Below are 13,542 nucleotides of genomic sequence, written 5' to 3'. Positions count from 1 at the left end.
AGTTAGCTTGGAGTCCTGTGGGGTCCCTTGCCATTTGTTCAGCGCTTTGCGCTTGAGGGCACATCGTTTTTTGAGTTCAGTGGAGAACCAAGAATTAGCATGTTTCTTTCTTTGGCTTTCTTATTCTCTAGCGGGGCAATGGTGTCAACTTCAGTTTTGGATGTGGTGTTGTAAAGCTCAGCCAGCACAGAGGGGTTTGAAGAGAGCGGGGACTTGAGAGCTGGAATCTCTAAGTACGGATGGATCCTGTCTTTGGTTAGGTTTTGTGAACATCTGGCTGGAGCAGGTGGGACAGGCATGAATGATTTAGGCATATTACTGCTGGTTGGGATGGAGAAATGGATATGGTGGTGGTCGGTCCACGGAGACTGAGTATTGGAGCTTATGTCCACACTGCAGTTCTGGTGTACTACCCAGTCTAGGATGCGACCTTTGCAGTGGGTGGGATTGACAACTTTTTGCGGGAAGCCAAGGTCCTGGAGAGCTTTGGCTATGTCCTTAGCTTGTTTATCTTTATGATCATTGCAGCCCAGATTGAAGTCCTCGAAGAGAATGGATTTGGTGGTGTTTTTCGGATTTTCTCCAGGGAGATGGATGAAACTATCATGAAAGTCAGATAGAGGGCCTGGCGGGCGGTACACTATATGGATAGCAATGGTGGTGTTGGGTGAGATAGTAATCTTGACTGCAAGGGAGTCCACATTTCTGCAAGAAATTATGTGGTTTGTCTTATTGCTAGAGTATCTGTAACTATGAGGGCCACTCCCCCATCTTTGGCAGCTGGTCTGTCTTGTCTGAAGATGGTGTAGCCTGGTGGGAGGGCTAGTGAGATGGAAGGTCCCGAGGCTTCATAAAGCCACGTATCGGTAATGGCTATAGCATTCAGGTCCAAGTTGGTGATCAGGTCATACATTTCCGTAGCATGTGCTGGGAGAGATCTTGCATTTATCAATGCACATTGCAGGGGGCAGAGCTCTGACATTGTCTTTATATTGTGTTTGGATGGCTGGGTGGTCATTGAGACTTTAGTAGGACTGGATGCGGCATGGGTAGATGGCACCAGGGGGTGTGAGCGTTGTAAACTGGGTTTGAGATAGTTTGCTTCTGAGGCATGGCGGGAGTGCCGACATAAGAGTTTGTTTCTGGTGCCAGTTGATCTGGGGCTCTTGATGAAATGGAGAGGTTTGGTGCGGCTGCTATGCCTATTGAGCCTGGTAAGTGAGGGGTTATTGTAGAGGGAGGTGGGATCGAAGACATTTTCTAATGACAGATTGTAAATAGGATAGATGGTGGAAATGGACAAGCTACACATTTTGTATGGTTTGTTAACTGGAGATTAATAGAATTATTAAAATTCACTGGGGGAACATAAATTGTATATTTGGGTGATTTGTATAGAGGTAAAAGTTGCAAATATATAACAAAAAAAGGATCAAGTCAACTTCAACTGATTGGAAATAATGGGATGTCCCTCAAAGCAGACCTAATCCACAGATTAGGAGAAACCCAAAGGGTTTCCACATATTTCAAAGAGGATTTTTCTCTTTACATATAAGCAGATGGGAAACCACTTTGTGGTTACTATTATTGTGTTTTTTGTATGTTTAGCAAACGAGATATATGAATGAGAATAAGACAACTGAGCTAAGAAAGGAAGTTGGGAAATAAAAACAGTTGCGACAATAAGGTCGAAGTCCTTTTTTTATGTTTAATAAGTGGGCCATAGCAGCATCAACATCAGACATATCAACAACACAGGAAGTAGGGCAAAAGGTGTAAAGGGCAGTACAATGAGTGTGGGAGTAGTTTTCCGAGGGCAAAATTCGAGGTATAGGTGCGACCTTGGCACGCGTAAACAGAGTGTCAGTGGCACGAGTAAAGTGAATGGAATAGCAAGATAGTCGCTGCAGGGCAGTAAGTGTTGGGCTGAGCAGGTCCCATCATTAGGTGCTTGAGAGCGAGGACATCGAGGTTTGCTGAGTGGATTCTGGTAGCAGTGGTTCATTTTCCCCACAGCCACCAGTTAAAGTCTTTTCAGGCCAGTTTCAGAATGTGTTCTGGGAAACCATGAGGAACTTCGTAGTATGTGGATTTTACTTTTTTGAAATAATTTCATACCTTCTTTCACTCCCAATGGCTGAGGTAGTGGACATATTTCAAGATGGCCTGCCGACCTTTGCTGTTTGCTTTTGTCTGCACAGCAACTCGACGGAAGCGGAAGGAAGTGAATTGATTATCTGCCGTGGTGAATTTACACCCTCAGCTTTTATGAATACTCACCTCGTGTCTACGGAGCACCGATTGATGTGTTGTCCTGCATCGTACACGTTTGATGCTGCTGAGTACCTCTGGCATACCTCTGGCATTCTACATGCCACTAGACTGGTGCAACCCCTTTTTCATACGTCAGAGACCCAAGTTATGTCAGGACAAGCTCTTGTCATGGAGGCAGTGGGGCCTCTTTTCATCATTCTGATGAGCCGGGCTTGGGTGTCTGAGCCAGTCAACCTTTTCACAGCTTATACCAATGAGATGATTCAATTACCTGCATGGATTATTCATGTAATGCTTCCGCATCATCGATGACTGCAGCTGATCTGTGCTTTTGATCAACATACACAATCCATTTGGGGTGGTATTCGTAATGCTTGGGATGAAGAAATATCCTTCTCTGGCAGACCTTTGAAGCTGGAATATCATGTTTGAGGAATGAGGATCTTGCGCATATGCGGCTCATGATTCTTAAGATCACACTTTTTTGGTATCCTGAGAAAATAGGAGACAACCCTGTCTCTTTTCTGAAAAACTGGATCCCTTAAATGATGGCCTTTCTGTCCTCCTCCTTTTGAAATTCAGCAATTGCATATGATCAAACCACTAATAATGGTTGCAAGTCATAAACTATTTAATGTGCCATCTTTTTTCAAAAGATATAACTAAGGGGAAAAACGACCTTTATCTCAGATCAGCTTTCAAGCATTGGGTTTTCAGTATGGACTATTAGACCGGTTAAAATGAGTGAAATCCGTAATCCTTGGAGTACCAAAGAATCTCTCGAGACAAATTATATTTATGGAATCCTTTGACGAAGACCCCATTAACAATTTAAAACGTGTATCCTCTCCCTCTGAAGCTTCCATCAGAGACAACACACTCTCGCTTTCACAGGGAAGGGCCTGTGCAGAAAGTGCAATAACATTCTCACACCCACAGGGGAGGACCTGTGCAGCATTTGCAGTGACAGTGCATTTACTAGTCCAAGAAGGAAATCTGATCTGCCCAAGCTCACTGATTCTGAGAGGGATCCAGATCTCTGGTCACATCTACGTAGGCTTCTACCAATCCAGTTGATCATGATTAATTATTGCCATGTGTGTCTTCCCACTCATATGCATCATTTTATTGCAGTTATTATTTATGAACTGTTAGCAGTTATTTAATTGTTAACTCATGTTAATATATTTTTGGCTAAAGCACCTCAACTATTTTTTTTATAGTATTCTGATTTTCATTTTAATTCTGGTTAATGACTATTGTTATTTCCGCTGTGTGTCTCCTGTTATGTCTTTGTACTGATTGTTCTGATTACTCTAACATGCCTTTTAATTGCCAATGGCATGTGTCCAATATCTTATTTTATCTACATTATTCACTTTATGCTTATTCAATTTTATTATATGCTGTACACATTGTTAGATATTAATGTCAATTGTATTTCTTCAAATAGTAAGGGATTTATTCATCCTATTAAATGTCCAAATATCTTTTCCCATGTTTCCCTTGTGTTCTAGAGATCCAAATGAACAGAGAGTAGATCCTTAGCTCAAGAGAATGTGTGAGTTGGTGAATGTTTGTTTTCTAAGGCTGTGGGAAAGGAACATGCTGTTGTGATTTTCCTCTTGGAAAGGCATCCGTGTTCAGATAATTATTTACAATTCAGACTTTTATAGCAATTGGCTGAATGTTTCAGTCATACTTAATGATGTTTTAGTGTCCAGTGTAAATGTTTATGGTACACAATATGTATGCTGAGTAGTTTACAGCTACTTATTGGGGCCATTTCATTCAACATGTGCCTTCATGAAATGGGGAATGGGACAAGAATTCTGATTATTGTTAAAATAGTAACATTTTCTGGAAACTACCATTCTTTCGTGGTCCTTCATATTCCATTGTAAAGAATTTGATAGTTAAGCGTATTGATTATAATGGAAATGTAACCAAAAATGCTTGAGGAACTCATCTTCTTTAAATATTATTGCTGCTCCTATGAGGAAGGTTCATTATAAGGGTCTTCTCTTCAGCAGAAAAAGGGGATATCATAAGTGCTAATGGGCAACTCTGATACCTTGGATGCCTTTTGTGGCTATTCAACGCAGCTTTATAATATTTATGATATATGTTCATTACTGATCTAAAATACATAATCCTAGACTTCATTCTACCAGTCTTTCGTCACTTGGAACCCATTACTCTGAATGAGATCAAGAAGTTCATTTAAGATTTTAAACGAGGTAAAGCACTTGGACAAGATAATTTAGCTATTGATCTTTACTATACATTCTGTGATTTAATCTCCATTTCTCTACTTGAATTATTTTATTCATTTGAAAACCTTTTATGGTACTTTTTCAGAGATTCTTATTGTTTTATTCCCACAGCCTGACAAGGACTCTCTTCATATTAAAAATGATATACCAATTTAGTTGATTAATCTTTCTTGCAAAGGTTTTTCCAAAAGTGTTTACAATACGTTTGACCAATTAATGCACTTTTCAAGCCATGACGATCAGACGGGCCTTATGAAAGGAAGACTCATTTCTTCCAACGTCCGCCATTTATGTAACATTACCAATATGGTAAAAACTCTTTAGGCTCTCTGACTATTTTTACTTTTGATGCTGAAAAACATTTGATCGTGTTTATCAACATTTTATGTTAGTCTTTGTGTTGCCATGGCATAGGTCTGACTCTATTTACCTTGTTAATATTTTATACTCCTCCCCATCCACCAGGATTCTTACTATAATTCTTTATCTCTTTCCTTTTTTTAACTAAGAGGCACTCACCATGGCGGTTCTTTTCCATCTTGCTTTTTGTTTTGTTTCTTGAACCCCTGACTAGATCAGTCTGTAAGAGGTCTGGGAATATGGGTATGGAAAGGTACGTAATGGAAGCCAAATTATCTGCTTATTCAGACATTCTGCTTTAACATTCTAGAACATGTTCTTAGATTAAGGCTGTACTTAAAAGGTAATGCTCATTCATTGCTTACTGTTTATGAATTATATGTAAACAATTCTGTGTTTCTACTGCTCATAAATTCTTGTACCCAATCCAAAACTGATATACCTGTAATGTCCTGGGACTACAATTTTATTAAGTATTTAGATGTCTTATTTGCCAACGATAGATATGTTACACGTCCCTTCAGCATTAAATGCATGTTTTAAAAATATATTAAGTAATTTACTAACAAATGTACTAACAAATGATCTCTCTTTTTCTACCATGTTTTAGTAATGTTAATACCCATCATTCTTTATCACCTGTCTCTGCTGCTGCTTACGTTTCCTGATTCAAAAACATTAATAGCTTACTTTCAACATTTTTGCAGAGTATTAGAGTTTCCTGTATCACTTTAAATAAATGTAAATTCCCAAAATGTAGGTCGGGTTGAAACTTTCTTTACTTTCACAAGTTCTATACTTTTGGCAATGTGTACAAACTTGGCTACATCTTTTTTTAATTTCTTAATGGTGTAAAATTGAACTTACATTGGTTGTTTCTTTGTAACTTGATTATATCCTGACCATGCAATTTTGTCCTTTAACCAAATTAATTCCCTTTGTGATAGCTGTTGAGGTGGGCTCTTTAGAAGGATTGTTTATTTGATATAAAAAGAAGATTTGTTTCAATAATCATCCACTTTGTTTGCACTCATGGTATTACAAAATTATTTATATAGAGAGCTATATTTGTATGGCATGTCTTCTATTCCCTTTGCTTCTCTAGTAACTTTCTTTTCCCTGAACATGTGTGACTTTCATTATGTGACAAAAAGTCACCGACTATTTTTCCAGCTCAAGATTCAGTTTTCTATAAAATTCAATCCACACTACTTAAAACATGAATTCTTAGTGCCATGTCTAATGAGGCAAACATTTACAAATTAATTTGTGATTTTACCGTTGATAATCTCACATCCAAGATTGACGTTGATAGGGAAAACGACTGTGGTATTATGATTGCTTCCGATACTTGGGAAAATGTCTCAAATTCTTCAACACATTTGTTGCTGCCAATCTGCCATGTTCTTTATAATGCATCATGTCTTCCTGGCTCTAAGTTTATTTCTAGATGTTCCTAAAATCTTTCAGATTTATGTTCATCTTGTCATTTGCCCAATGCAAGCTGCTATCACATGTGTTTTTATTAGCACCCGGGGTAGCCAACGCAGCCAATAAGGTTGCTCGGATTGCGGGCTGTATCCCACAAACCATGCCTGCGGTCCGAGCAACCTGCATGATGCTCGCACCGGTCCTGCCATTTCCCTACACCTCCCCGTCCTTTTGCCTCCCTCCCCATCACTCCTGTCTCCCTCCTTTGTTCTTCTCCCTACCAAAAGTACCTTATTACTCTGGCATGGAAATGGAAGAGGGGCACTGCCTTCTCTCTTCACGGTGGCCATTTTAGTTAAGGTTTTTTTTTTTTTTATGAATGGGGCGCTGCGAGTGTGTCCCGCTCATTCAAACAAAATAGATTGCTGTTAGCACCTCTAATTTTTGGTTTGAAAACCCAGCATGATTAAAGCAATAAAACCCGATCCGGCCAATAGCACCGAGGCTCATTGTTAAGGTCCTTGCGCTATAACTCGGGCCCAATCCGTTACCACCAGATCCAGCCTTGCTTAGTTGTAAACCTAGTTCAATGTTTTGAAATTAAAGGTCAAAGGTTTTGCAGAACATTTTATTTGTTTTAATCCTTTTTTTCTTTTACAATCTCCTCTTTGATAGGGGAGACTAACATGAATACAATTCACTGTACCTGGTTTATCATAGGCCAATCTAGCTCTCTCTGTCTCTCTCTCTCTTTTGCTCTCTACCTATCTCCTTCTCATTCCCCTTCTCTCTTTCTCTCTCTCTCTCTCTCTCTCTCTCTCTCTCTGTCTCTCGCTCTGTTCTTTGCTTGTCCTCTCCCTCTTCCTCTTCCTTTCTCTCTGTCTCTCTTTCTCTCTCTCCTTCCCTCTCTCACACACACTCTGCCTCTCTCTGTCTTCCTCTATTTCACACTCTCTCTGTGATCTCTTTCTCTCTCTGTATCACTCTCTTTGCAATCTATTTCTCTCTCTTTCTCGCTCTATGCTTCTCTCTCTCTGTTATGGGAATAGCATTGTTGGGCAGAGATTGAAGTGGGAGGCAGATTTGAGTGGGGCTCTAGTTAGGTGTGTGGCCTAAGTATGACTGGGTGGGGTGCCCCCACCAGTACTTAGCCCAGGCCTCCTAACTAGAGCCCCATCACCTACGGCATGTGGGGGCCTGGTAATTGATTGGCTCCCAAGAGAGCTGGAGCTCAATGGTATCATACCTTTGGGGAGCCCAGGCTCTCCCTTTTGTTCCTAAATTATGGGCTGCCTGTGGGCGATCGGAGCCTGTGATTAAGAAACAAAAGGAGAGGCCAGGGGCACCAAAGGTTTGAAATCAGTGCACACAGCTCTCCTTTTGTTCCTTAATTAGAGGAGCTTACCTCCAGCAGGCAGCCCTTTCATTCAAGTAGTTGCATGGTTAAAGGGCTGGCTGCTAGCATTCAGATGGTAGGAGCTAGGAGGCCCAGGAGCTCTGAAGGTTGGCTGAAATTCAGCAATCCTTGATGGTTACAGGACGTCCATAGCGGGCAGCGTGGATGTGATCAAACTGCAACCGAATGGAGTCACCTATCAAACGTTTTCTTTGAAGTGCAGAGTTTGTAGTCACCTCTGGAATCTCAGGTAGTTCTCGTCACCTCTGCCGGCAGTAGGCAGGTTGTTCCACAGGGTAGCTGGAACCATTCCATTTCCACAGCTGCCAAACCACTTTTTCTTGACAGATGTCATTGTGAGAGTCATAGAGCTGGAAGAATGTAGGAGTCTGGTATGGCAATGTTTTCTGATGTTCTGCTTGAGGTAGGGAGGACCTAGACCCTGGTACACATTGGAGAATGATGAAGAGGATGTTTACCTCTACTCTTGCTCTGCCTTAGGTAGGGAGGACCTAGACCCTGGTACACATTGGAGAATGATGAAGAGGCTGTTTACCTCTACTCTTGCTCTGCTTGGGGTAGGGAGGACCTAGACCCTGGTACACTTTGGAGAATGAGGAAGAGGCTGTTTACCTCTACTCTTGCTCTGCTTGGGGTAGGGAGGACCTAGACCCCGGTACACATTGGAGAATGATGAAGAGGATGTTTACCTCTACTCTTGCTCTGCCTTAGGTAGGGAGGACATAGACCCTGGTACATATTGGAGAATGATGAAGAGGATGTTTACCTCTACTCTTGCTCTGCTTGGGGTAGGGAGGACCTAGACCCTGGTAACATTGGAGAATGATGAAGAGGATGTTTACCTCTACTCTTGCTCTGCTTGGGGTAGGGAGGACCTAGACCCTGGTACACATTGGAGAATGATGAAGAGGATGTTTACCTCTACTCTTGCTCTGCCTTAGGTAGGGAGCACCTAGACCCTGGAACACATTGGAGAATGATGAAGAGGATGTTTACCTCTACTCTTGCTTTGCTTGGGGTAGGGAGGACCTAGACCCTGGTACACATTGGAGAATGATGAAGAGGATGTTTACCTCTACTCTTGCTCTGCCTTGGGTAGGGAGGACCTAGACCCTGGTACACATTGGAGAATGATGAAGAGGATGTTTACCTCTACTCTTGCTCTGCTTGGGGTAGGGAGGACGTAGACCCTGGTACACATTGGAGAATGATGAAGAGGATGTTTACCTCTACTCTTGCTCTGCCTTAGGTAGGGAGGACCTAGACCCTGGTACACATTGGAGAATGATGAAGAGGATGTTTACCTCTACTCTTGCTCTGCTTGGGGTAGGGAGGACCTAGACCCTGGTACACATTGGAGAATGATGAAGAGGATGTTTACCTCTACTCTTGCTCTGCTTGGGGTAGGGAGGACCTAGACCCTGGTACACATTGGAGAATGATGAAGAGTATGTTTACCTCTACTCTTGCTCTGCCTTAGGTAGGGAGGACCTAGACCCTGGTACACATTGGAGAATGATGAAGACTATGATTACCTCTACTCTTGCTCTGCCTTAGGTAGGGAGGACCTAGACCCTGGTACACATTGGAGAATGATGAAGAGGCTGTTTACCTCTACTCTTGCTCTGCCTTAGGTAGGGAGGACCTAGACCCTGGTACACATTGGAGAATGATGAAGAGGATGTTTACCTCTACTCTTGCTCTGCCTTAGGTAGGGAGGACCTAGACCCTGGTACACATTGGAGAATGATGAAGAGGCTGTTTACCTCTACTCTTGCTCTGCTTAGGGTAGGGAGGACCTAGACCCTGGTACACATTGGAGAATGATGAAGAGGATGTTTACCTCTACTCTTGCTCTGCCTTAGGTAGGGAGGACCTAGACCCTGGTACACATTGGAGAATGATGAAGAGGATGTTTAGCTCTACTCTTGCTCTGCTTGGGGTAGGGAGGACCTAGATCCTGGTACACATTGGAGAATGATGAAGAGGTTGTTTACCTCTACTCTTGCTCTGCTTGGGGTAGGGAGGACCTAGACCCTGGTACACATTGGAGAATGATGAAGAGGATGTTTACCTCTACTCTTGCTCTGCTTGGGGTAGGGAGGACCTTGACCCTGGTACACATTGGAGAATGATGAAGAGGATGTTTAGCTCTACTCTTGCTCTGGTTGGGGTAGGGAGGACCTAGATCCTGGTACACATTGGAGAATGATGAAGAGGTTGTTTACCTCTACTCTTGCTCTGCTTGGGGTAGGGAGGACCTAGACCCTGGTACACATTGGAGAATGATGAAGAGGATGTTTACCTCTACTCTTGCTCTGCTTGGGGTAGGGAGGACCTAGACCCTGGTACACATTGGAGAATGATGAAGAGTATGTTTACCTCTACTCTTGCTCAGGGAGCCAGAGGAGAGACTTCATAGCAGAGGCAATGTGATCTCCTTGTTGGAGCCCAGGATAGGTCTTGCTGCCTTACTCTGGATGTGCTGATTTGGTGGGTATTGCTACTGTCCAGGTCTAAGTAACAACTGTTGCAATAGACCAAGTGGGGTAAGACCATGACTCTTGTCACATCAAATTTATGAGACGTGCTCTGTAAAGTAAACATGTGTTCACACACATGCAAGTGGAAGTGTGAGGTCCTGAACTTGCTGTGTGAAGGACTGCATCCAGGTGAATACCATATCAAGGCTTTTGGCAAAGAGACAATAGTGGAAGGGTCCCTTTTTGGGCAGCCTGATGAACAGGTTGGAGGGTGAGGAAGGATCCAAGAGGAGAGTCTCAGTCTTAGAAGCATTCAGACGCAGACTCTTGCCTTTCATCCAGGCCTCAAAGAATGAGAGTATATAAATAAGAATGTATCCCACCCTGTAAGAAAGAAATCTGGCACCAAAATTTTAGTCATCGCTCGGTGGTTACTCTGCGAGTGACTCTTGTTAAGCCTCAATGATACAAGTCAGTTATTTATGAAAGTCTTGGAGTAATTGAGTATACTAGAGAAGGAAGACATTTTTAAACATGTGGTCATTAATTTGCATAAATAGAGTGCTTTTTAATTGAGTGTGTTCTAATTAAATATTGACATCATTCCAAAATGCAAAAATATACACATTGTGATAAACAAACCTAATCGTGATACATCATGACAAAAAAACATTGATCGACATAAAAACAAAAATTAAAGTTTCTAAATATGACATTGAAAGTGAGTTAAAAGAAATTATTAAGAAAACTTGAATTCAGTTCCCTGGTCATGCACCCAATTGGGGGTGTTCTGAGAAAATCCCTGTGTCTCTCCCCAACAATTATTCTGTTTTGGTGAGAAGGCAGGGCATAATAAGGGTTTATGAATGTCCTGAGGCTCAAATGCAGACTGCATCTGGGTCTTTGAGGTTAAAGAATTCTTTGCCTACGTCGGGCTTGGTCACCAACCAGACACTTTTTAGTCTGCCTTCATCAGGGCGTCTTGTTTGAAGACCCTGTGTAACTGTGCAAAAGAAAACAAACATTATAATTCCCCATCTCAATATTAGTTAGGATGTATCTGACATTCTGTAATGTAAATCAAGCCTCAAGTTTCTTGGCTGTGGCTTTACCTGCCGATACTGTAATCCCAAGTCTTGGGTCCTGTCCAGTCCTGAGCACCGAGCAATCCTTAGACTCAAGTGTTGTGACTTCTTTTTTCTTAAATGTAGTGAAACCAGTCCATTTACGGGTCGGGACCTTCCTGTGGGAACCCCTTGTAGTGTTTGTTGTACTACCTGTTGGTGTCAAAACAAAATGGAGATCTCAAATTAGTGAGGGTAGGTTGTGTGGTGCCCGTGCTATTGGAAGGTAGGGCAGCCATATTCAAAAATAAGAGGAGCCACAGTTTTTACCTCGGTAGTAATCTGGGATTCTTGTTTCATGGAGAAATGCAGAAATGGCTTGTAAGTGTGCCAGGAAGTGGAGAGGTTGTGTGGTGCCTCTATAATGGCAGCAACGCTCAGTCTCAACTGAAAAACACAAAGTGGAACAGTGTGCTTACTCAAACAAGTACTGATAATATCATTGAATGTGAAAGTGGGAATTATGGCGCAATATAGCTACCTGGAGGTTGCTGGCTAGTGAGAAGGGAGCTCCAGCGTTGATGCAGTGGGTCCACAAAGGTTCCAACTCGGTCACTTCCCCTGTAATAGATGAGGTAATGGTTACCTCTATTTTGTGGCTGCTTACTTACTTACTGCTTGATTTTATTGTTAGGGGCTATTGTGCAGATCCATTGTTTCTTGTCCTAGAGACCGCGTGGTAGGGGCTGCATGATAGTGAATGCTGCCTAATCGCAAGGGGTATCACGGGCCATGTAGAACGGTCAGTGGCGATGCGCTCATTCTCTAGCATATTGTGGGGGGGCATAGCGTATGCGGGGTGCACTGGGCTGTGACCCGCAACAGCTGTGCTTACCTTCATTGGTAGAATAGGGTGAAATGCTGGACGGAAAAGAACTTGTTCACGAAGCGGATGAATGCCGCGGTATTCTATTCCAGCGCGAGCACATCTGGCTGCAACAGGAGCTGCGTCCCTGCAACCGTCTGAGTGCTGGTCGTCAGGGAGGAGCCAGCTTCGTGTTGCTTCTCAATTCGTCCACGTGACCCTGGAAGTAGCAACGCGAAACCGGCTACGTGAGTTGTTGTGGTCCGTAGTCAAGGGGACGCGGTTGCTTATCTGTATGGAAGAGGTCCTCAATCCAAACTGCGGATCTGAGTCCATTGTCCGTGTGTTGTACGGCAGCCCTCAGAAGGTACTTAGTGCATCTGGGTTGTGTGTGGGGAAGTAATATAATAGACAAAATGAGTCTATGTCGCCCACTATGTATCATGCAATACCCGGGTTCGTACGGGCCATAACTCCAAAGAAAACCAAAAGAATGAGAGACAGGAAGAGTTGATGTTATGAGGCTGAGGTGGTCCATCTGGTCTGAGAAAGGAGTGATAATGAGAGCGTGTGACTTCACGAAGGCATTGAACAACCTAGGTGATAATGCTGAACCTTGCTGTAGCACTCCACACATGAGCACACATACCTTACAGAGAACGGGCCCTGATGTGCCATAGAATTCTCTGTTATCAAGTAAGGAAGAAATTCTTTCTAATCCACACCCCATGCAAGCCTTCCAAACGTTTAGCATGGAGCGAGTGACAGTGTCCAAATCTGCCTCGAGGGCCAGATCCATGTCAGGTTTTCAGGATACCCCTCATTAATATTCATGAGATAAATTTGCATACAATGCACATTTTTCCTCATAAACCTGTCAGGATCCGGGCCCTTGAGTCCTAGTGTTGGACAACCCACTAGAGGCTGTGGATTTGTGTTTTTTTTTTTTCAAATGTCACTTTCAAAACTTGCTCCTGGAAATTGTACCCTTTCTCGGGAGGATAGCTCAGCGGCAACGCGCTCACCTTGGAAGCAAGACGACGCTGAGCAACACAGGTTCAATCCCCAGGTCCGCGCTTATAAACCTCTGGGTATTAAGCGCGTTATAAATAACCAATTACAATGACAATCACACATGTTTTGCTATGAATGTGCAGTTTTAATGCCGGTGCAATTTGCAACATTGCAATTTTCTCCTTTTTGTCTTACAGATTCAGCTGCTTAAAGCAGAAATTAAATGTAGTTAAGACTCTTTACCACATCAGCATGACTCCCGGTGCTAGCAAAATGAGCCTCTTTAATTCTTAATTAGAGTTCTTTGCTAAAATATAAGAAGTAACAGAGGGGGCATCAAACAACCTACAAGATGACA

At 42.7% G+C, this 13,542-nt stretch overlaps 1 long non-coding RNA gene across 1 annotated transcript; it reads right to left on the bottom strand.

Annotated features, from left to right (window-relative positions):
- Positions 1-10,821: 10,821 nt before the first annotated feature.
- LOC138581953 (uncharacterized) lies at positions 10,822-12,331 on the bottom strand. Its single transcript, XR_011304901.1, has 5 exons — positions 12,201-12,331; positions 11,847-11,926; positions 11,636-11,752; positions 11,354-11,518; positions 10,822-11,244 (listed from the first exon to the last, which is right to left on the bottom strand). It is a non-coding gene; the product is annotated as an uncharacterized lncRNA (long non-coding RNA).
- Positions 12,332-13,542: the final 1,211 nt, after the last annotated feature.

Source organism: Ambystoma mexicanum, chromosome 3q (genome assembly GCF_040938575.1).
Source record: "Ambystoma mexicanum isolate Mex_15411 chromosome 3q, UKY_AmexF1_1, whole genome shotgun sequence".
NCBI classification, from domain to species: Eukaryota; Metazoa; Chordata; class Amphibia; order Caudata; family Ambystomatidae; genus Ambystoma; species Ambystoma mexicanum.
Note: the sequence above shows the minus strand (reverse complement) of the source record. Positions and strands in the feature narration are given on the sequence as shown.